The sequence below is a fragment of the Sturnus vulgaris genome, chromosome 3 (assembly GCF_052056855.1).
Source record: "Sturnus vulgaris isolate bStuVul1 chromosome 3, bStuVul1.hap1, whole genome shotgun sequence".
Lineage (NCBI taxonomy): Eukaryota > Metazoa > Chordata > Aves > Passeriformes > Sturnidae > Sturnus > Sturnus vulgaris.
In genome coordinates, this window is record NC_142245.1 from 2,628,986 (window position 1) to 2,651,162 (window position 22,177).

Here is a 22,177-nt window from a genome sequence, read left to right on the forward strand (position 1 = left end):
TTTGCCACCTCCTGCTTGCCTTTTTACCCCATCACAAAATAAAACCAGATCCAGCTATTACAGCACAGCTGTGGCAAATATTCCACTGCCACTGAGATAAAGAGCCTCCCCGAGTTCATTCTGCAGGTTTGCCTCTGGCACATTGCGTGGTCTGTGTGCCTCGGAGGCTCGGTCTCTTTCTGAGACAATAACCTGACATTTCACTGCACTTTACTCCCTTTGATTCCAAGATACAGCATTTGCCTGTATTTGTCTTTGAAAATAAGGCTTGAATAATAAATTCCTGAAAGGTATGTTCAAACTATGGCCGATCTGCCATCAGCTTCTTGTAGCTACTTGGAGGTAAATAACCCCCAGTCTTCCTGCTACCCAAACACAGGTATTTGCCACAGCTGCCACCGTCCCTTGCCTTCACTCTGCCAAACTCTTTCATCTCTCCCCTGTCTTCCCTTTGCTGTTCCTGATTCCTGGCTGCTGTTTCCAAGTGACCCCTCAGCACTGAGCTGCTTTTCCTCTGATAGGGAGCCTGCCAGGGGCAGCTGCCTGCAGGCTAATGGGACTGGGCTAGAGACCTGCCGATTTTTGGTACTCGAGTTTCTCATGTCTCAGTTCTTATGTCGCACAAGTGCAAGGGAGGCTCTCCTTTGCTGTAAAAGAAACCATCAGTTATGTCACAACCCCTGGAAAGCCAAATCACTTCATCTTTGCTGGCAGAACTACAGCTGTAGCAGCACGAAAAGGGAAGAAAAATGTCTTTTCCCGAGGAAAGTGACTTTTCTGTATCACACCACTAACGCTGTTTTCCTCAGGATAAAGAATGAAGCACAGACTTTGGGTTGCAGTATAAAATTGAATAGTGCTTTTTCCAGACACAGAAAGCTCCTTCCTGCCCGAGGTGACAGCTGCCTCTGCACCATGAGCCAAGTGGGAATAGTGCCCTTCCTGCAGCTGAGACAGTGTGAGCCCAGCAGCGTCGCACTCTGAATCACACCACTGCTGACAACGTGATACACAACACAAAATCCAGGGGTTTGACGGTCTCATATACAATCTAAGCTCCCATCATTTTATTTATGTAATTCTTTAATAAAAGCAACATTAAAATGCTTTCATGGAGAAGTGGTCATGCATAAACTCACAAATTCAGGCAAGTATAGTTTCACTCTCTCCTATGTTGTACTGCAATGTCCATGGATAATGGAACACTACTAAAATAAGAAAAAAATTCATCTTTTACTTAGTATCTAGACTAAGAGTACCCTAAATTGTCTTGTATTAAAACGATTATTCAAATCATTCAACTGCCCTGCTCAGTGTTAGGTTTTGACATATCACAGCTCTCATTTGATAGCAAATCAAATGCAAGCTACTTCTTTTCCCTGAAGATGTGTTGCTCAAGAGGGGATTTTATTCTGTAGCCTGTAAGTGCCCTAGAATTGATATGTATATGTTAATGGAACAGTATATAAAGTCACCTCAAAGGCAATTGGTTTAAAATTGTAAACCCCTACAGATGGGATGTAAGATGACAAGTTAATTTAAAATTAGATATAGTGCACACCTGATAATTGAGAGAAGTAGGAGGAGGGAGAAGAAGGTTACTGCTCTATATTTGAAAAGGTGAATCCCTCCTTTATGAGAGGAGGAGAGGAAGGAAATCCAGAACCACACTGCACGGATTTCCAAAGAGCTGCACAGGCTGGGGACGGGTATTTTGATGCTTATTATTGCTGCAGACTATTTCTATCCATGGCAATTATCATTTGTGGGATGCCACTACTGTGTGGGATGAAATGTAATAACAAAGGGAAGTAAGAGAGATTTAGCTTTCAGTTGTCAGACATGAGCACTACTTTGAGGAACAACAGCTAGAACAGAGACAATGAGCAGAAAACACAGTCACTGTACCTTCCTATTTTAATAAAAGTTCTAATCACTGACATTCAATTATTCATAGCCAGCTCCATGTTCCTGTTGTGCCAGGAGCACTGGAAGGACTCTGAAGATAAGAGCTGCCATCCTGCCCTTGGAAGTACTTCATCTTAAAAATTACTTGAGCAAATACTCGTGAAATCTCTCATACACACAATGTGAGCATCATGCAAGTGATGATATAAACCAAATAAACCAAACTCTGTAGGGTACAGCAACCTGCACAAGTGGGCCCCATTCCCAGCTCCTGAGGCTCCAGCATTTTGCCTGTTGATTTACAGAGTGGACCCAAGTCCATTCTGACACCTGACATGAGAACTGTAACTGCAGATGAGAACATACACACATTTAAGCATAAACACTGAGAAGGAAACCATGCAAACTGGACAGAACATCTCTAGGGATCTTTCACGACTGAAGGAAAAGCAGAAACAGCAGTTAATCTCAACTCAAAAAAAAGTAATATAGAAATACCATAAAAACTATACATGCAGCTCACAGAAAACAACAAGCAACTCTGACTCAGCACAGCTGAAATAAAATCTAAATCAAATCTCTGTACTGCCCTTTTCCCACTTTTACAGAAGAGTCAGCCTAAAAGCACAAGGATGTAAAAATGCTCTAGTTTGGCAAAATAAATCACATTCCATAAGAGACCTATTATTAGCTTTGTCACTGTTCCATTTGTCTTCAATGTCTTTTCTAATAAAACCTAGAAGAATGAAGGGCAATATAACTATTTCTAAATCTCCATGTAAACAAAAAAAGGAATGTGCCTGTTTATTTTTGAGTACAGAACTAAACATCACATCAATGATAAATTATTTAGGGAGCAGGCTGTGTTCATGCTGACCTTACCTGCCACTGACTGAGAATTTTCCATCCACGCCAAACAGGGAACAGCTTACATGACACAAAGTTGATTTTTATAGTATCAGACAAATTTACATTTCTTTCTAAACGAAAAGGGTACAACAAACCTTATGGCCAGCCTCCAAGAGGCTTTTGTCTTCTCCTGCATTATAAGGGGGAACTTTTAAGTGCTGCCAAAAGAAGCTTTTAAGAAATCATACCTTGGAACAACTGAAATACTGTGGAAACCATCAGCCACTGAACCACACTCCCTTTATGCTAACACCTGACCAGCCACAGCTCCTTCTGCTTCAGCCTGCACTACACATTTTCTTCCATATTAGCCAAATATTATTTGAAGTAAAACTTCCCAGATCTTCCTCTTTGACTACTAAATATCCTTCAGCCTCACAATATTCAAGGAGCCTCTGTGGAAAGAGCACATCCTATTCTTTGATGCTGCTGTAGAAGAAAGGGGAAACTGAGGAAAGAAGAGAGAGATGTTTGCATCTGTCAGCAAAGAGACAAAGGGCAAAGGAAATGGCAGGAGCATCACAATAACCCCTAGGGCCCTTATCCACACACAAAACTCAGATGCACATCTGAGACACTGTGGACTTGAGGAAAAAACCAGATCATGGGTCACAAGCACATTTTTACAAATATATACATATATACACACACCACATTACATCTTTCTTCCTCTGATCTACATAAAAGAGAGTCTTTGCAGATCAGCATTTATTCCCTCCATCAATAAGGATGCATGAGTTTCATTTTCAGCCCTTCTCTACCTGTCATACTCACACATATATGGAACTACTGCAAGACAGGAGCTGAACATGAGACAACCCACTCAGAGATTCAAAGCTCTCCATTTTAGGTTTGATGTGTCCTGGTTTGAGTTATTTTCAAGAAACATTAATCATTAGCAGTTAAAAAAAAAATTAAAAACTGTATTTCCTTCCTCTGTACAAAATGGTACATGCCATGGTTAGATTTTTTTATCATAACCACTTGTAAGTTGAATATCAGCACAAAAATCAAAATAAAGGGGTATAAGATACAAGGGTTTCCCTTTCACACTCTTTAGCTGGCATGGCAAATGCTGTATCTTTGGTACTTGTCTGGGTGTGGAAGATCTCTTTTTATGTCTCCAGAAACAAAACCTATTCAAACACACATAGTTGTTTTGGACTTTTGAAGGAACTCTGTGTTTTGCTGGCCCTTAATTTAGTTCTGAAGGCTGACTGTTGTGGTCCAACACATCTACCCCAGCGATTCCAAAAGATGTTGACCTACACACTGCTCTACCCTGTCATCCAGCAATCCTGCAGGAATGCTTTAATTCAGTGCTCCCTGGGAGTGGCCTGTAACATCTCCCATAATTCAAAAAGCAAATTAATACAGTATGGGAAAGCAACTCACTGCAAAAGGGCTAAACAACCATCATGTAGCAGCAGTGGTCAGTAAAAACCAGAGAGAAGAATCCACTTGTGATGAAAAGCACTTTATCCATGACAAGGCCAAGAACTACTTCCACCAGCATCAGTCCAGTGGTAATCTAGAATTAGCTTTTAATTAGTTTTAACTTCTGCAGCCAGTAGGCACAGCTGGTGAAATGCTGGCATCCCAAACTGGAAGAGCAATGCTCCCATTCACGTTAAAAGATCAGGAATTTCATCTGTTGTCACAGTAGCAAATAAATGAATTATTCACTTTTGTACCCCTTGCTAAAAGCAGAATAGGGTTAAAAAGAAGTGACCACATGATTTGCTTGGTTCAACAAGCTTAGCTTTGTATTAGAACTCGTTAGAGAAGCCACAGGGAAGGAACTTCTCTTTGTCCTTCTGCACATGCATGGAAAGGGAAAAATCTCCTTTGCCACCTAACAAGAGGATATAAAACAGCTTTCACAATTATTGGTGTTTTCTGCTACTGAGCAAATCCAGGGTTCTCTGAAACAAAAGCAGATTATAAAAATTTCTTCTCATACCAAATGGAGAAGAGAACAGCAAGACTATCTGCAACCATGCTAAATTCGAGGTAAGATCCTGAGACACATTTCTTCATATCTTTCAAGAAACGGAAATATTAATTTGGCATGTTAGAGTCACACAAACCCCCAACCCATGACCACAGTACTGTGTCCTACCACAGTTTTTCTATTCATATTTGTTTGCTGATTGATAAACAAAACTTTGCCACTTTTTGAAATTGCTCAGTTCAACTGGAGTGGGAATGGCAGGGGCAACACTTGCCTGGTTAAAGAATTAACTACTTGTTAAGAAGAAATTCATTGCAGTGATTGACCAGCATCACTTTCCTGATGCTCTGCTTTCCTACATCAGTATGAGATATGAACATGAGACACTCAAGCACCAAAATAAAGCATTTCAACCACAACCTGCCACAGGAGCTGCTAGACCTTGTGAAAAAAAACCTGATCATATCAACAGTTACCAACTAAGTTAATAAATTGAAGTGACCCATGGGAAAGAAAGATCAAAAGAAAAACAACAAGTAAAAAAAAAACTCCACAAAACCACCACAATACAAATTTATACTGCTTCTTTCTTAGAGCCTGTTAATGCAACTAGAAAAACTGGTCCCACTGATGTTAGCAGGCTATACAGCAAACTCATGATCTTTATATTTTACATCGGGGGAAACTCAACTGGTATAAAATGTTATTAGTGCCTGTGAAGTGTCCTGGCTGAAAAGCTGTCCAGGGATTAGAATAATTAAAAACTATTCAGGCTCTGCCCCTTAAATCTGATTCTACTCCAATAAAACCATTCAATTTTTTCTTTCAACTGTGAGAAGGATTTGGCCTTAAATTACAATACACTGATAGCTAAATTTACAGAATTAGCAATACCCTGAAAATGTAAAACCGCAGAGAGAAAAGAGAGCTCATAAAAAATAAACCTTATGGGATTGTCAATTAAGATATTTTAGCTTCCCAACTTAAAATAAATGGAAAATATGCCATATGAACCTCTGTAGATATTCAATCATTTTATTTTTATTATATTGAGACCCATAATTGTACCTGGAAGGAAGGAAAAACTGGATCACTTTGTCCCCATTGGTCTAAAAGCACAAGTACCATCAGGAGACATACCTGACTCTCTGGCAGAGTGAGCAGTGATGAGACCTGCATTAGCAAAGCTTCAGATGGAAAAAAAAATAATTAGGACAGTCAGAAAAAATTCAGAGGATTTAATTGTTCACATAGCTATGGAATAAAATCCACATCATTTTGAACATTTAACGAAACCATAGCTGAGTAAGGAGTGCAGTGCACACCTAATCAAATAGAAATACTGCCATGTACTTCACTACATATGCTGAATAAAACTGCTTTTGGACCTCAATTTTACCTTCTGTTGCATGCCCCATACTCCAAACTTAGGATTTGCTCTGGAAAACGTGTTTGGACTGTACCATGAAGTCTGGAGGAAGTTATGAAAAACAGAATCTTTGATGGAATCACATGTGTATGAGTTTCACCAGGTAGGTTTGACATATGTGCCTTTGTCACTTCCTCACAACATTTGCATAGAAATAATCTTCTAGGTAAAAACAGCTTGACTGGAGTTAATGTCCCCTCAATGAACTGAGGTGTTTAAGCTGAAAAAGAGTAATCTGCCTGTGGAGAGAACTTGAATATAAAAAAACAGCCAAGACAAAGAGTCTTTGCACTGAGTATTAAGTATTTCTTGCAGCTGACAATGGAAAAATAGAGAAATGCCAAAACAGAAAACATTATTCCCAGAAGGACAAAACCAAGACTGAAGTTTAAAGTCTACCAACAGCCTGCTCTTGTCCTTCTCTTTATTTACACATGTGGTCAACTGCACCAGAACACACTCAATACAGAAAGGTTTGTGCAAGAAAGGCCTTGCTGGCAATGCTTCTTGAAAAATTGTCCTAAAGGAACATTTCTGTAAGAGATATTTTATGAAGGCAGTCTTGCTATAGCCCTAATTGCTGCAAGCAGCAAAACAACACCTCCAGTAAAGTAGAAGCAGCAGCTTTCCTAGTGCAGCCCATAAAATCAGGGTAAGCAAATTTCTAACAGCCTCCTATTTCAGTGCCAGGCTTGTCAATATTCCTCATTTACAGCTCCTCTAAAAGGAGTCATAAACCATCTGCATCTCTGTTTAAGTAAAGCTTACAGAAAACACTTCACTGGAAAAGGGACAATAGTTTCAAGTGAAGAATGCAATGAAAAATGTTTCTGCACTTAAAAAACCCTGTGAGATGAGTGCAACTGAGCTTTTATTTCATTGCCTTTTCTATCTTCCCAAAGCATCTTACAAACCCCACATACCTGGTACAGCCAGACCTCGAAGTGGAACTGACACAGTGCAGCAAATATTTTGTTTACCAGAGACATTTATAATTCAATTTGCAGACATTTGCAAATGTTAGCTTTCAGACTGCTCTCCTAATGGGTTCTTTAACAACTCAAGAGATGCACAGGAGCTGTGGATGTATTAGGATAATCACTCTCAGGAGTAAATCATTCCATGTTGTCTTTTAGTAATGTTTTAGCCTCAAAATGACAAATAGAAAAAGCCATTTCAAGCAACACAGACTCTTGGTTCTAAGGAAATCTCTCTGGTGGATATGTTACACAAGTAAGAAAACTCAGTATCCAATAATTTCTAACTAATTATATCCTGGAGATTTGTTGTGACATTTGGAAAACCTCTGGATGGTTTAGTCATTCCAATATTTGGTGTTGAATGCAGGTATGCAATAGCCCTCATAGGAAACTATGGATTTTCTTTCCCTTTTTTTGGCAGGTGAAAATTAAAATTTAGTTTGCAGTAATTTTTTTTTAAGAGGGTTTTTTAATAACTTTTAATATTTCCTACCAAGTTATTAATTTAAATTACTTCAGCAATCTAGGAAAAGAATCAGTCTATTGAAATTATTGTCAAATTCCGAATAAAACTTATAGACTACTCCAAATGTCAAAACATGCTACATATCATGCAAGTATGGGATCATTAAAAAAAAAAAACAAAACTTCAGTGTGAAGACCAAAATGCTTCTTAAATGAATTCTTAATAAAAACCCAAAAAAATCCTAACTGAAACTCACCCAACTTTCAAGATCCTCAAGCAACTAAGAGAGTTCAGGTACAAACTTCCAAAGCTAGAGAGAAGGAAGAGAACTTTTTTCACCTTTCTGTAAAGTGTCAAAATGTAATATTAATTCTTCCTGTTCTCAGAAAATCTAAAGAGGACTACCAAGCTATTAAACCTTGTGGTGGATCATTTGTGGTATGAGTTATTAGCATAATTGGGGGCACACTTTATTCTGACCTTTGCAAAACTTTCATTTCCCAAATGTGATAGATACAAAGTGCTTTTATAATACCAATAATGATTATTTCCTATGGGAAACTGCCAATTATAAGTTGGTGAAAAATGCTATATCAGATGTACATTGAGAAAATGAACACACCTACCAACAGTCAGACTAATTAAAGCCATTCTTCAAATATTAATAAAGTTTTTCCCCTTCCATGAAATACAACCTGTACATTTTAGTCCAGCTCTATCCTTGTCAGGTCATTCTTTCAACAATAATAAACGTTTGATTTGTGGTTAAATACAGCATTTCTGCTGTATTTCTTTCCCTGGCAGGAAACCAACACATGTGGGAAGCTGTTTTAACATTTAACACTTGACTCGAATTCACATTGTGTATATCAAGTCACATCAATTGCTAGCAAAAATACTCAAGATAAGGAAACAAACCTCATGTTCTTAAAGGAAAAAAAAAAAAAAAAAAAACAAAACACCTTCTGCTGCAGCCACAAGTACAACAGGCAGTGGCTTCAGTGGCCTCATCTCCTGCTCTTGTGTCACCTGCTGTCCTGTGTCACCTGCTGCCAGCTCGTGTGAACTGCCAGGAAAAGGAGGGACAGGGAAAGCACAGCCAAGCCAAAACTGCTGAACACACCTACTGGGCAGAGGACATGACAACTGCCCTGCCACCAATACACCATCACTTTCACAGCAAATTCAGTGCAAATTAACACAGAAAAGAGGAGTATTAATAATGAAAAAACTGATTCCAGATTATGTGTGACAATAGAGGAGCCTCCATGCTGATAAATCAGTGATGAACAGTGGAAAGCCTCTGATTTCCTTCAAAATACACACCTGGAAATGGCCTCAAACTGCTTAATATTTTAAAAGGGTAAACTGCCCATTTCACCAACTGTGTTTACATACAACTTAAAAAGAAAAAAAAGCTTCTATATAATCCAGGCAACAAATTGTTCAATTAAGATATATAGAAAAGGGCCAAAAGAAAAATAATTCTAAACCACAGAAGTTTATTTGTTGGAGTTTTCAGAATATCTAGCTAGTTGCTTACTATTTTCCTAGACAGAAAAGCAGACCATAAAGGCCTGCAGAAAAAAAAAGGAATCCTATTAGCTTTCAGGCAGACAGACCCAAAAAAACTTGTAGACAGCCTTGTATGGCCAAATGTTCACAACCAGGAGCTGGATACACTTATGTGATATCTAATATAATAAGCTAAGTGAAGTGCTGCTTCTTTTGTAAGGGAGGAATCTGATCATCAGGTCATTTATAAAAACACCCACTGCAGACCAAGCATAAATGGTCAAAGTCTTCCAGGTATACAAAAATCTACAAATGCCCAAGAAAGAGGTGCTGCAGATGGTGAAAAAGCAGTTTGTACATCAACACAAGAAATACTTGTAGTATCTACAGCAGTTCCAGAGAAGTCCTCCAGCTGCTAACCCAGACTGCAAAAGATCTCATAATGGTCATGTTTACTATCTGAATTCTCAGTCTGGTACAGATCAAAGAGCAAAAATTGCAGTTATGATTTGCTTGCTACTTTTCATTCTAACGTTTAACATGTCTTATTAATTTTGAGAGGAAGAAACAACAGCTAAAATACAAACAACTGAAAAGTGGCATGTGTGTCATTAAGCAATAAATAACATTTCCTATTTGTCTGTCTTTCCCCTTTGGGTACAGAAAATAACCAGACAGCAGTCTCATCACTCCACATACTGTACCTTTCACAACTTGGCACAGCACCTCTTACACATTGTGTTTCAGATCAAACAGCTCAATACGTGCTTCAGAGATCTGGCAGCAGTTCTTTTGGGAGTTATTTCCTACTTTTCTGGCTTATGCAACCTGTCAAGCTTGGAAAACTTACACTTAGTAGATCCCAAATATGTACACAGAGAAAGAGGAAATCATCATAACCACAATTATAAATGAAGTTTTGAATATCAATTTGATTTGCCACAGGTATTTCCATTGCCTCCAACAAATCATTCTGATGTGGAAGAGCACGTGCCACCTTGTCAGCCTGCAGTTTTTACAGGTACTGTGATCAAAAGGGATTTGTTTGGGTAGGCAGCTGCAGTGGAGCACACACACACACAGAAACCCTGTTCTCTACTGCAATACTCCCTTGAAGAGCAAAATTACAACAGGTAACATATGACAGTAGAAAAAAGAAAGCTCTGGGAAAGACAGAAGATACTGAGAAGTTTTGTCTTTGATTAGTATCTGTTTATAGATTTAATTTTTTACATTCAACCAAACATTGCTCCTCCGTAGCAGAGCACAAAAGCAGTTAGAGCAAACATCCCTCTGAATTTTTCCATAATTTTACAGTTTAAAGTAGTTGAAAATACTGGAATAAGAATCCCTTCAAAATACAATGCATTTTTTGGCAATAATTTAGTAATTTTCCTTTTTGGCTTTGCCAGAAAACAGTAAGGGTTAAAGATGAATGCACTATTCATGTCACATAAGAAGACACATCAGTTTAAAAGAGAGCATCCAACAGGCCAGTAATCTTGCTGTATCAATAGTAGGTCTTGGCAGATAGTTTCAACAGAAGAAGAGAGTCAGAAATGAATAAAACATTTTGTCCAAACTCAGCTGTGCATGACCTCTTGCTTTCTTTCCCACCACGTAGGTATTTCCTGTATCTGACAGTTTTATTATGACATTTCCCACTTTTGCTACCTTGCTTCCTTTATCTCGCAGCTCTCCCCATACTTTTCAGATCATCCCGCTTATTCTTTCACTCTCCATTTCTCTCGTAATTGGCCTCAGTTGAAGTCAGTGGCAAAAACCCCACTGATCTGTCTGCAGTGGTGTCCCTTGGGAACGTGGGAATGTCACTCAGCATCTCTGCCACCACTACCCTCCAGCTTTGGGTAGGCTGAGGAACAAGAAAGGGAAAAGTTCCTTTCCTCCACTCCCCTCTACTCCACTGTCTCCATTTCCAGACACACAGTCCTGCTGGATAATTACAGCAGACTCTTGTGCTCTGCTTTGCTCCTGGATCCAATACAATCCTCTAAGAAAACAACCAGAAAAAAAGAAAAGGAGGAGAGGGGAAGCCAAAAAGAACCCCAATATGTCTTAGAGAGCTGAACCTGCAAGGAACAAAATGGTTTATAAGAACCTCACTTCCTTCAGGTTTTATTGAGGCCAAACAGTACACGGTGCCACTTTGTGTCTCTTGTTTTCTGACTGTTCTTCCCATACTTTGCACTTTAGGATACCATAACAGGACTTCACACATTTTAAAAGAAGAAGGTTTAACTTCAGACATTGATGAAATAGAAATTTTGAATAAAACAATACTGTGACTTAGTTCTTTATATAATCTTTTCAAAAAACAGCAAATATTCTTTCCTTCCTGGGGAATGGGAGATAAATCTTTCCAGGGACAGTTTTACAAGGCAGTCACTACAAAAAATGTACAGACAAAGAAAACAACCTTTCTCAGCCTAAGACAACTCTTATCATAAACAATTAAAATTTACAGGAGCCAAGGTTTGTTTCCTCCCTTTTTCTGCATTTGAATGTCTGATGATTCAGGCATGGTTTCAGACAGACCTACCACAGACCAATTTGAGGCAGCAGTATGGTAAACATTGGAATCCTCTCCACAAGTCCACCAGTCACTCATTCTTTCACCATTAACTTTTGCTCTGGCAGAAAAAATAAAAACTGACTCATATTTTTTAAAAAAACCACAGAATTATGGAATACTTTTGGTTGGAAAGAGCCTTTAAATGGTCATCTAATCCTTCAATGAGCAGAGACATCTTCAACTAGACCAGGTTGCTCAGAGACCAACCCAGCCTAACCTTGAATGTTTCCAGGGATGGGACACCCACAGTCTAACTGGGAAACCTGTCCCAGTTTTTCACCATCCTCACTGTAAAAAATTCCTTCCTTAAGTCTCACCTAAATATACCCAGTTTCAGTTCAAAGCCATTGTCCTGTCACATGACCCTACTAAAAAGCATTTTCATCTTTAAGACCCTCTTAAATATGGAAAGGTGCAAATGACCTTTTAAATGACTTTTTAAATGACCTTTTAGAATGTTTTTTCTCAGGTCTACTTTTGGGCCAGCTCAGTCCCTGATCCACCCCTCACACAGGCTTTTGGTGTGAACAAGCATCCAGAGACACAAAATGAGTCTCCATTCTCACTCCCAGCCTCTATTTTCTTTATCACAGCTGCCACTTTAAATGTACATGAAACTACAGAGAACCTGAAAACTGAGACAGTCACAACTGCCATAAATTATCAGTATGCTTTTGTTATCACTTGCTTTTTAGCTCCCAGAGCTCTGCCTCCTCTCTAAACCAACAATCTTTCTCAGGCTGAGACTTTTACCACTATATACATTTTCTGCCCCTTCCATGCTCACTTCTCTCACATAAATGTCTGCACAAAGCTGGATTTAGCTGTAATTAAACAGAACAGTTTTCCAAAGGAGAGCACGAAGACAACAACATGATCACAAGCAGCAGGGAATATTTGGAAAACAATACTTCATCTGGATGCAGTAAGCTTCATTTATTTTTCTTTTGCCTCTCTATTTTTGTTTTATACTGTTGACTCCAAGTTTTAATGACCAAAGATATTTTAAGCATTCCTGACCTAGAAATGTGCTAAGAATAAGAGAACTTTATTATAAAGAAAACATTGGCCATCTGAAGGGAAACTCAGTGTATACCCCACCTTAGTAAGCTATGCATGTTGCTTATGAACAGCAGATAAGTTTTCAGACCTAAAAAACCTCAGTTTCCAGAAGACAGAGATAACATGCATAAAGAATCAGATAGGCTATAGGATTCAATGGACTTGATTAAGAGAACAGTTGGGGGTTTCATGGCTGAAAAGGATGCAAAATCCAGCTCAAGTAGAAAATACCCCCACAAAATACGTTAATTGCTGTGTTTTCAGGGACATGAAGAAGTCTAAAGCTAAGATTGAAAACCTCTTTATTTTGACAACAGCAATCTGAGCCAAGGTCTTTGGTCCCTAACAAGTCCCTTTATTATCTCCCCTATAAATTGTTACTTACATTTGGGACCAGTCACCATGCCCCTTATAATGACCAGGCAGCAAATACTTTGGGACTAAAATCCATCCTAAATCATGCTCAGTAGGTGTGAGAGTTCCACCCTGGCACAAGAAAAACAAGTGCAAAATATTTCTGTGATTGCAGCAGGCAGATTACACAGAGAGAACTTCATCAAGGTTTGGCCAAGGAATGCTGCTCTTAGCTCCCCAACTCAGAGATACAGTTACACACAAGTACCCACAGGAGCACAGGTAATTTAATCAAAAATGCACGTGCCAAATATTCAGACTCTGTCCTTCACCAAAAAAAAAAGTCTGCAGTTCTGTAAATATACCACAGAGATCTTATTTCACCTCCACAAAAAATCAGCTCTGAAGTGTTGATGAATAAAATCAGTGAGCTGTGATGGACAGTACATTGTTTTAAATTATTATTCCAATCAGAAATGCCCAGTGAACATCATGCCCAGTTTTTCACTACATACTTGAACAGGGATTCAGCCCTCCCTCCTTTCAACAGTGCTGGAAACCCTCGTTTATTTAAAGGACTTTCTTTGGCTCCTTTTCCCTTCAGCTCAACCTCTTTCAGACTAGGAGAGGGGTCAAAGTTCCTGCAGCTCCTGATTATTCAATAACATGACTAATGCTCTCCTAAGGGGAACATGATTACAGGTAAATGATGTGTTATGATAAAGGCACCATCTCCCATTTGCACAGCCCTGTCCTCCCACCCACCACTATGTAAACAGAATAAACCTTTAAGGATGCACTGCCTGACCTCATCTCCTGAAGAAACACTGCCTGGAATCACACTGTAATGAAACACAGGAGAGCACAGAATGGCCCCATTTAATCTTTAACAGTATGATATTTTAACAGGCTTCTACCCAGAAAACCTCTCCCAGGCATCCTCAATGCAACCAATATTAACTGCAGCATGCTGTTCACAGACCCTAAAACTGGCTGTACAAATTGTCACTGCCTGGGGCTACTTTTGTTTTATTATTGAGCCAAGTTCTCTTCATATTTACTTGATGCAAAAATTCAGAAGTTCTGAAATTTGCTGTTCCTTTTTCCCCAAAGTTTTTGAGGTCTTTGACTTTCAGGATGCTGTGTAAAGCCTATGGCATATCCCTCTTCATGCTGTTTAAATGGTTAAAGAGAGGATCCAGTGTAGAATGAAAATCAGCATCCCTATCCTCCTTCACTAACTCCAAAGGGGCTTTCCCCTCTAATATTTACTCTTATTTTGAAAGCATGAAATGTAACAGACACTCTAGCTAAACCCATTCATCTCCTATTCCTTTATTAATTTTAACAAATGCACCAATAGCTCTGCCATTAATGGGAATTCATTCTAAGTCTCTTACTAGTAAGATTTCTGCTGTTGCACCTGGATAACTCAGCTATATCTGTATTTTCAGACCATTGCTCTACAAAGATATTTACAGAAGTTTCTACTTTCCAAGAAAGCTATTTCTGTGCAATGTAGGCTTATTTTTTCTTTTTTAATTATTTTAAACTGTACTTGTGCCCACAGAGAATTATTTTTATCAATTACAAATAAACAAACCAACTGTGACAGAACACCAGGTCACAGTGCAACAGATTCCCAAATGCTTGTGGCATATGCTACATGGATAACCTAACAATCCAGGAGTGAAAAACAAGGAAAACAAGTCTGTAAGGCCAAGGTAGGATAGGTAGAGCACTGCCTACAGCCTTTGTACCATTACTTCTAATTCTACAATTCTAGATAAACACCACAACCACATCTTTTGGTGTCAATGACTTTTTCTGCAATGAAATTTTCCTACTAAAGATCCCTTTAGAGCAAATCCATCAACAACTGGAATCCTCATCTGAGATTTCTCACATGATTTCATTTCAGATGACATCAGGGAATTCTCATAAGAATTTAGGTGTGGTTTTAGATGAACAGCAAAAAGCAAATGCATCATCTCATCATTATCACTTCCAGAAATCTCAGTAAGAGTAGTGCATGAGGTCTGTGCCCTGCTCTGTGCCTGTGCAGTAGGACAGGAATCAAAGAACTTAGCTAAGCTAAGCTTGAGGTCTCAGTCAGGATTAGCCAGAAACTAACATTTGCCACAACAACTTTTTGAGCCTGCTCAAGGCCTGGATTGCTAAAGCAATTGAAGTTTTGTGCCAGCTTGGTGCTTCTAGAGGAAAAGTAGTTTTCACACAGCAGAAGCCAATAGGGTAAGAATCCTTTATGCCAGTGGGGTGGATAAAACTTCACTCAGCCTAGGAAGAGAACATAAATTGGTATGCAAGTGACCCATCCCTGAGTACTTAAAAAAAGTAAAAAACTTCTTCTCCACAGATATAAGGTGAGAAGAATCTGCTAGAACACAGAGACTCCAGAACTTAAATTGACTTTGCAGCTGTTTAGGAATGGTTATCACTGGAGTTTATTGGGCCTGAGGGGGGACACACAAAAGAACAATTTCTACTCATCCATACTTTCCAGGATGTTAGACTTCAAACAGATAAGGCCTCTGAGAACTTGGAATACCCTCATCTGCCTGTGTCTGATCAAGCTCACACATACACACACTTCCTTAATGTCAGGATATCTGGTTTTCAGGAGAGCACAGCATCCTCTGACTTTGCAGTTATGACCTAAATTTCTAATAACTTCTCTCCTCTCATGAACCCCAACTGCTGCTTTTTCAGAACACATTTTTCGTTCTACTGATATGAACAGTACAGCATTGCAATAGTAAACCATATTTTAAACATGAAGTAGATAATCTAGTAAAAAACAGAATTAAAATGCTGAAAGAACAGAAAATGCATACCTTTTGAAAATCAGAAATTGTTCCGTAGAAATTCACATTGTAGAAAATGTCTTCCTTTCCCTTAAATTAAAAAAAAAAAAGCCTTAATTGTGCATATTCATATTTAATTACCTAATAAAATCACAGTAAACTACTTCAAGACCTTCTTTTCCCCCTAGAAACAATTTCTCCTTATGGATCAGAATATTTACACTATAGCAAACAAATGCTGAGTGCTCAGTAAGTTTTTGTTTGAAGTTAATTTTATTTTGAAACTCCTGTTATTTAAGCAGAAGCATCATAGCTGCAGGTCACACAAACACATGGCACCCCTTCTTCCAAGCATTTAAAACTAAAAAGCAACACAATGGAGACCAAGGATGGAAGAGTGTCAGGAGCAGGGAAAATATTTGGAGACATATAATCAGGTCTCTACCATTCCAGCTTTGGGTAAAATGTAAATTATGCCATTGTTATTAGTGCTAGAATGTATTTCCTCCATTGCTTTTGCCAACAGTTTGGAAGGATGAAAGCATGCACATCTCCTGTCTTTCCCATTCTTTGGAGGGGAAGGGGCAGCACAGGGCCATCCAACACTTCTGTACCTCTGAGCAGCACAGGTGGGCAGGGCTGATTTGGTGGTGTTACTTTTTACTCCTCTTTTTTTCAAATGCACAAACCCAATTGATTTCCATCTGTAAGGTGTGAGACCTTAAAATGGACATAAGCACAACAGCCCCTCAGCAGGTTTACACAAACAAGAATGAAAATGACAAAAGAGTGCTCAAAAATGAAATCAAATCCAAATTCAGATTAGAAATCCATGTTTTATAAGAGACAGTATTTTATAAAAAAAACCAAGTGTCTTCAGCATTATTGAAAATAATATGAAATTGACTGTTGCTTTTTCAAATTAATTTCTATCAAGAGCTCCTGCACATTAGATCAGAAGCTGTAGTTTTCTCTCTTCCATCAAGCTTCATCTTTCTTCCTTTATAGAAAAAATAAATTGGAGCCTAAAGTTGAGAACATCTCAATATGCACTGGGTGCATAGGCATTATTAAATTTGACCTGATAATCTTCAGTTTTATGAGGTTTAATGAGAAAAAAAGAAAAAAAAAAGAAAAAAAGAATAAAAAAATCTCAATATTAGAAACAGATTGTAGAAAACAAGTGTCTCAGCCAAGGGAAGCCGGAGCATGTTGTGGGTCTAGCATTTGCTTTGAGAACTCATGGTACATAAAACACCCTGAGAATGAGACCAGAGGGACTGAGAACCACAGCAATCACAATTACAGCAATGAGGGCAGTTAAAGTAAATAGTTTCCTCCTCTGTTGAATCCTCCCAAAGTTGCCAAAAACGTCTATTAAAACAGAAGTTGTTCCAAATCATAAATAGCAATGCTGAGAGGATGATGGCTGCATACTTTGTTCTCATTAAATATTGACAGCATGCTCTTCTAGTAAGAGACTACACACTGATTGCAGTTTGTTGGGTTTTTTTAATTCTTTTTTTAATGCCTCAAACTCTTTCATTTTGCTGGTGTACTTTCAGACTGACCTCAGCAGCTCATAATTACATGACAAGATATCACTGGGTCTCCAGGACTTCGCAGCTTCACACAAAAGCATCCTTACACTTTCTTCTGGGTCAACTAGAGCCAACTTCATGCTAAAATAAACTCCCTGTTCAAAACACATCTGTGCTGGGAAAAAAGACATGACAAGGATATTTTCAAGCACAGAAATTACTCTGTTAGTCTGCAAGGAGAGATACACCTCAGACATTTTTGTTCTCTTGCAGATTGCGGTCAGATTTCAACAGGGTTACATCAGTGTCGGATGCAGCCCAGCTCCACTGGAATCAGGAGCATCCCACCATTCCTAATGCACATACCAGAAACAGAACCTGCTTCCCAACTGCTTTTAATCATCTACAGCTTTCTGGGCAGAATTGCCACTGGGCCCTGAAATTTCTCATGTTCCATGTAAACACATGAGTACAATCTCATAAATTTAATGAAGAAAATCAGTTTCTTTTTAGTTATGCAAATACCAAAAATCTCTTTTCACCAGTTAAGTATTTCTTCAGAAGCCTGTTTGTGTCCAAAATCTCCAGTGGCCCTTTCAGCAAGACTGTAAATTCTTTGAGGGAAACACTTAGAGCCAGAGTGAAGCCTCACTTACAGAAACACTGAGCAGTTTGTAATTCCCAGTAACAGGAGAACTGATGGAGGAATGGACAGCGACTGCAGCCTCAGGTTTGCTCTTCATTCCACAGCTGGGTGTAAAGGCTAAAATATAAAAACCCTACCATTTTCATTTTTCTCATGCTTGAAAGAAAAAGAAAGTTGTTTTCTTAAAAAGCCAACAGACTGGCCCTAAGTACCTTGATGTCTGGGGTTTTTTTTGTAAAGGATCTTGGATTTGATGTTCCTTGCTTCCTGAACACCTAACCAGATATTACAGGATTTCAGCTGCACCTGAACACCAAGGCAGCTGTAGAGGCATCAAATTCTGATGTGCCCAATGTTACTTCTGGTCACAACACACATTTCTTCACTACTGTTCAGCAAAGCACAACGTGTTTCTTCACTTATCACCTGGCCTTTCCTGTCACCTTAAACACACCCCCATGGGTTTCCCCTCTCTTCATGACTTAACCCCCTTACAACCCACCAGGAGGGCATGTACTCTTGCAAAAAGACCCAGCTAAATCATAATAATCCTTCAAAAGGATGGATGACCTTCATCAAGACTCTGGGCTTGTCAACAGATTTTTTTTTAATTTTATTTTTATTTTCAAACAGAAAACAAGTTTTCATCTACAGGGATCCATCATTCAAGGTTCTTTTTCACCTGTCACTCTGAAATGCTCAGAGAGAATGACCTGACAGGAACACTCTTCTGCAAGGCTATGACTTTCCCATTGATGGACACTTGGTTAAGATAATCACCTCCTTCAGCTACCCAGAGTATAACTTTAGAATTGCAATAAGGACCTTTTGCCTCATTCTAATTAGAAGCAAAGTACAAGTACCCAATTTAGAAAAGACCATTAGAGTCTTAATTTAAACATGACAATTTTAGTCTGTCAATATACTGAAATGATCATTACCTACCAAACTTTCACTCATTTTGTGCTGAAAAGGAACTTCAACCATAGCTCATTAGTTAATTTTAGACACACAACTGTTAACATTTTTCAGACATGAGTTGCCTGTATATCCCTAATCCGGATGTGTAGTTTCTAAAAAGGTCCTTTCTTTCTTTGTATTTTTTTTTTCAGGATTTAGGAGTAAAGAGAAAAAAACAAAGCAACAGAAGAGGCAAACACACAAGGCAAAAGGAAAACCTGAAAAATTCCCTGTCATTCTTGCACTTGGGGGCAGGAAACCACACTGAGTGATGTGGTGTCAGCACTCTGCCTCCCACCAGCTCCTGCCTTCCACCAGCCAGGCTGTTCCTTGCTGCCACATCGCTCACTCTCCTGTGAGGCTTCTGAGAAAGCCCAGCTCCTTCCTGGAGAGGAGCCTTGCCAGGGACATCAGTCTGTTGCTGCTGACACGCTCCACACATAATTTGGTGGCTTCCTGCTCGAGGCATTACATAATTTGAGCCTCTGGCATATCTTTCTGGAACATTTTGTGTACTCACCCACAGGATCAGCAGCATCTTCAGCTACCAGATAGCTCTGTACCTTTCCTGCTCTGATTCTGACCTGGATGGCACTGACTACAGGCACAGATGGCCCTTTATCCTAAGTAAATAAAAACTTGACAGTATGACTCCCAAAGCAGACAAAAGAAGCAGGTAACCACACAGTTAAACACAATTAATGGTCATAGGAATACCGTGATGGAAATCACTTTCATAAACCACAGAATTCTATTAAGGGCTGTTGCATTCAACTTCACTAAGTCAGAAACTTATTTATCAAAGACAGCACACAGCCTCCTACTACTACCACACACAACCCACCCTTAAGTCCTAAACCTGCCTCCAGTCATGAAATCCTGAGTCAAGAGAGTTCTTGACTCGGGATCAATCTGCATACAACTAAATTGAAAGATAAAATCACTCCCTGATGTTTGCTGAGGACATTGCCCTCCTGAAACAGGCAGACTATTTTCACAGAGATGTCAAGTACTTGGAGCCCAGAGATTCCATTTCATGAAAAGCATATCAATTGATAATAAAGTACACCCTCCAAAATCATGTGTAGATAATAGAATCTTTTAGACCTTTTTCTACAGAGAATCAGTTATATTTATATGATAAACCCCACATAATTTAAGCCAAGCAATAAACAGCAGCACTTGTGCAATATAGAACACTTACTACAAACTCTTATCAGTATGCAAATGTAATAGCACCAAGAAACACAATCTGCAATTTGACTCAGAGAATTTCAGTGTGTCTTGGATGTAATTATATACTATCCTACAGCTCCTGCAGGGAATTTTACCTATGGTTTAGGAAAGGTTTTTTTGTTGGGTTTTTTTTGTGGGGGAGGGAAAGATGTACTCAATCTTTAGTCACCTATAGTAATTCTCTGGAAGCAACATCATCATTCTGCAGTTTAAGAGGTTTTCAATCTATGAAATTACTCACTGCTGATGAAAGCATTAACAGTCCAAGATTTCATTTACAGCATTACAAAGAATCCAGGTCAATTACGGGTAAATGCTTTTACTCGGCTTGGGCCAATGAAAATAATTATTGTCATTAAAACACGCACTCCAACCAAGAGTAAAGTTTTAGGGTGTCTCACTTGAATTCAAACAGAACAGAAAGGAAGGAGCAGGCCTAGACTCCAACATGGGAAGCGGGCAGCCAGTGCTGCTGGGGAACATGCAGCAGGTGACAAGATGGGGAAAAGGAATGGATCCTCCTTTCAGGCCAAGCCAGCAGCTGCAAGCACTTCATATCACTAAGATAAAATCTGATGTCTCCAGGGAAAGCTCAGCACCATCACATAAATCCTACTGCAGCTTAATCATTCTTTTTGGGATGTACTCCGTGTTCCAGAAACTGGGAGCCTGCTCCTTGCCAATCTCGCTCTAAAATGTAGGCCAGCAGCTCTAACGTTGCATGTTGTGATCTATGCTTTTTTATCCCAATCCTCCATAACAGCAAGAGAAAGGGATTAAGCAGCATTATTTTTCCCCCTGAATATTTACTGAGATAATGACATACCATACTATAATACAAGATTATTTTGCACAGTGCAAAATAACACAGAATGGGCCTGTCATTTTATGGAAACCTCTTGGTCGAGTACATGGCTGATCATGTTGGGCATGTTCCTCCAGGAAAGTTTAACAGCAAACTCTTCCTAACATACCAAATAAATGCACTCAGCTTCTTCACAAAATCCCCTTTTTTCATTATTTTGAAAAATAATATTTTTTAAACTATTTCATAAAACATTAGTAATGACTAAAGCCATCTCTGTTTCTAGAGAACGCTCCTTTCCATCCTTTCTTTCCTTCCTACTGGCATGCACAGTAAAGAGGTTTTTTATTTACAACCACTTTTATGCCAGCAGATGTTACACCACACAAAACCACTTTGCTGCAATTTCAAGAAGAAAGTGGTGGGAAGAAGTTTACATAACCAGACATCATCAACAAAAGCAAGAGAGCCTGGCAAACCACAGGCCATAGTCATTTAATTCACACAAATCTCTCTTCCCCTTTCTCACTCTGCTTTCCAATTTGTTTTAATTCCATAGGAGGATCTGAGTGGTAGTCACTCCATAATGCATTGCAAGGTTTAAATGCCAGCAGCTTTTCTTGTCTTGACAAAATATACAGAGCTGAAATTTAATTACAACTGGCTCAAACGCACTTTTGTTTTGCTTCTACCCACCTGGAACACATAGCCCGTTTAAAGTAAACATGTTTAGTCACTGGATAATATGAAGTATAAAAGAGAAGTTACACTGTAATAAACACAGATACATTTCAAAACAATTTTGATTTCTTATCGCTGTACCTGGCTGCAACCAGCTAGCTGAAAGTGGCATTACTGCGATGGAAATTGCGTGGTATTTCAATGCAAGAAAGTAAACATATTCTCCCAGATACTAGCACAGGAGTTGAAATCCACCCAAGAAAACCATTTGCATTATCGGTGTGCATTATTCTGCCCTAACGTTTTGACACTG

General features: G+C 38.9%; 1 protein-coding gene across 8 annotated transcripts in view; it reads right to left on the minus strand.

Moving 5' to 3' along the window:
* PLCB4 (phospholipase C beta 4) overlaps positions 1 to 22,177 on the minus strand; it is a 182,627-nt gene that overhangs the window by 147,162 nt on the left and 13,288 nt on the right. For 6 of the 8 annotated variants that reach the window (XM_088162808.1, XM_088162806.1, XM_088162807.1 and 3 more), the window contains one exon: positions 16,026 to 16,085. The exons of 1 other annotated variant lie outside the window; for it this stretch is intronic. The gene's annotated coding sequence lies outside the window, so the exon portion shown is untranslated. Of the gene's footprint in view, positions 1 to 5,911; positions 5,931 to 16,025; positions 16,086 to 22,177 lie in introns of those variants that run through there. One more of the 8 variants, XM_088162809.1, reaches the window with a different exon arrangement.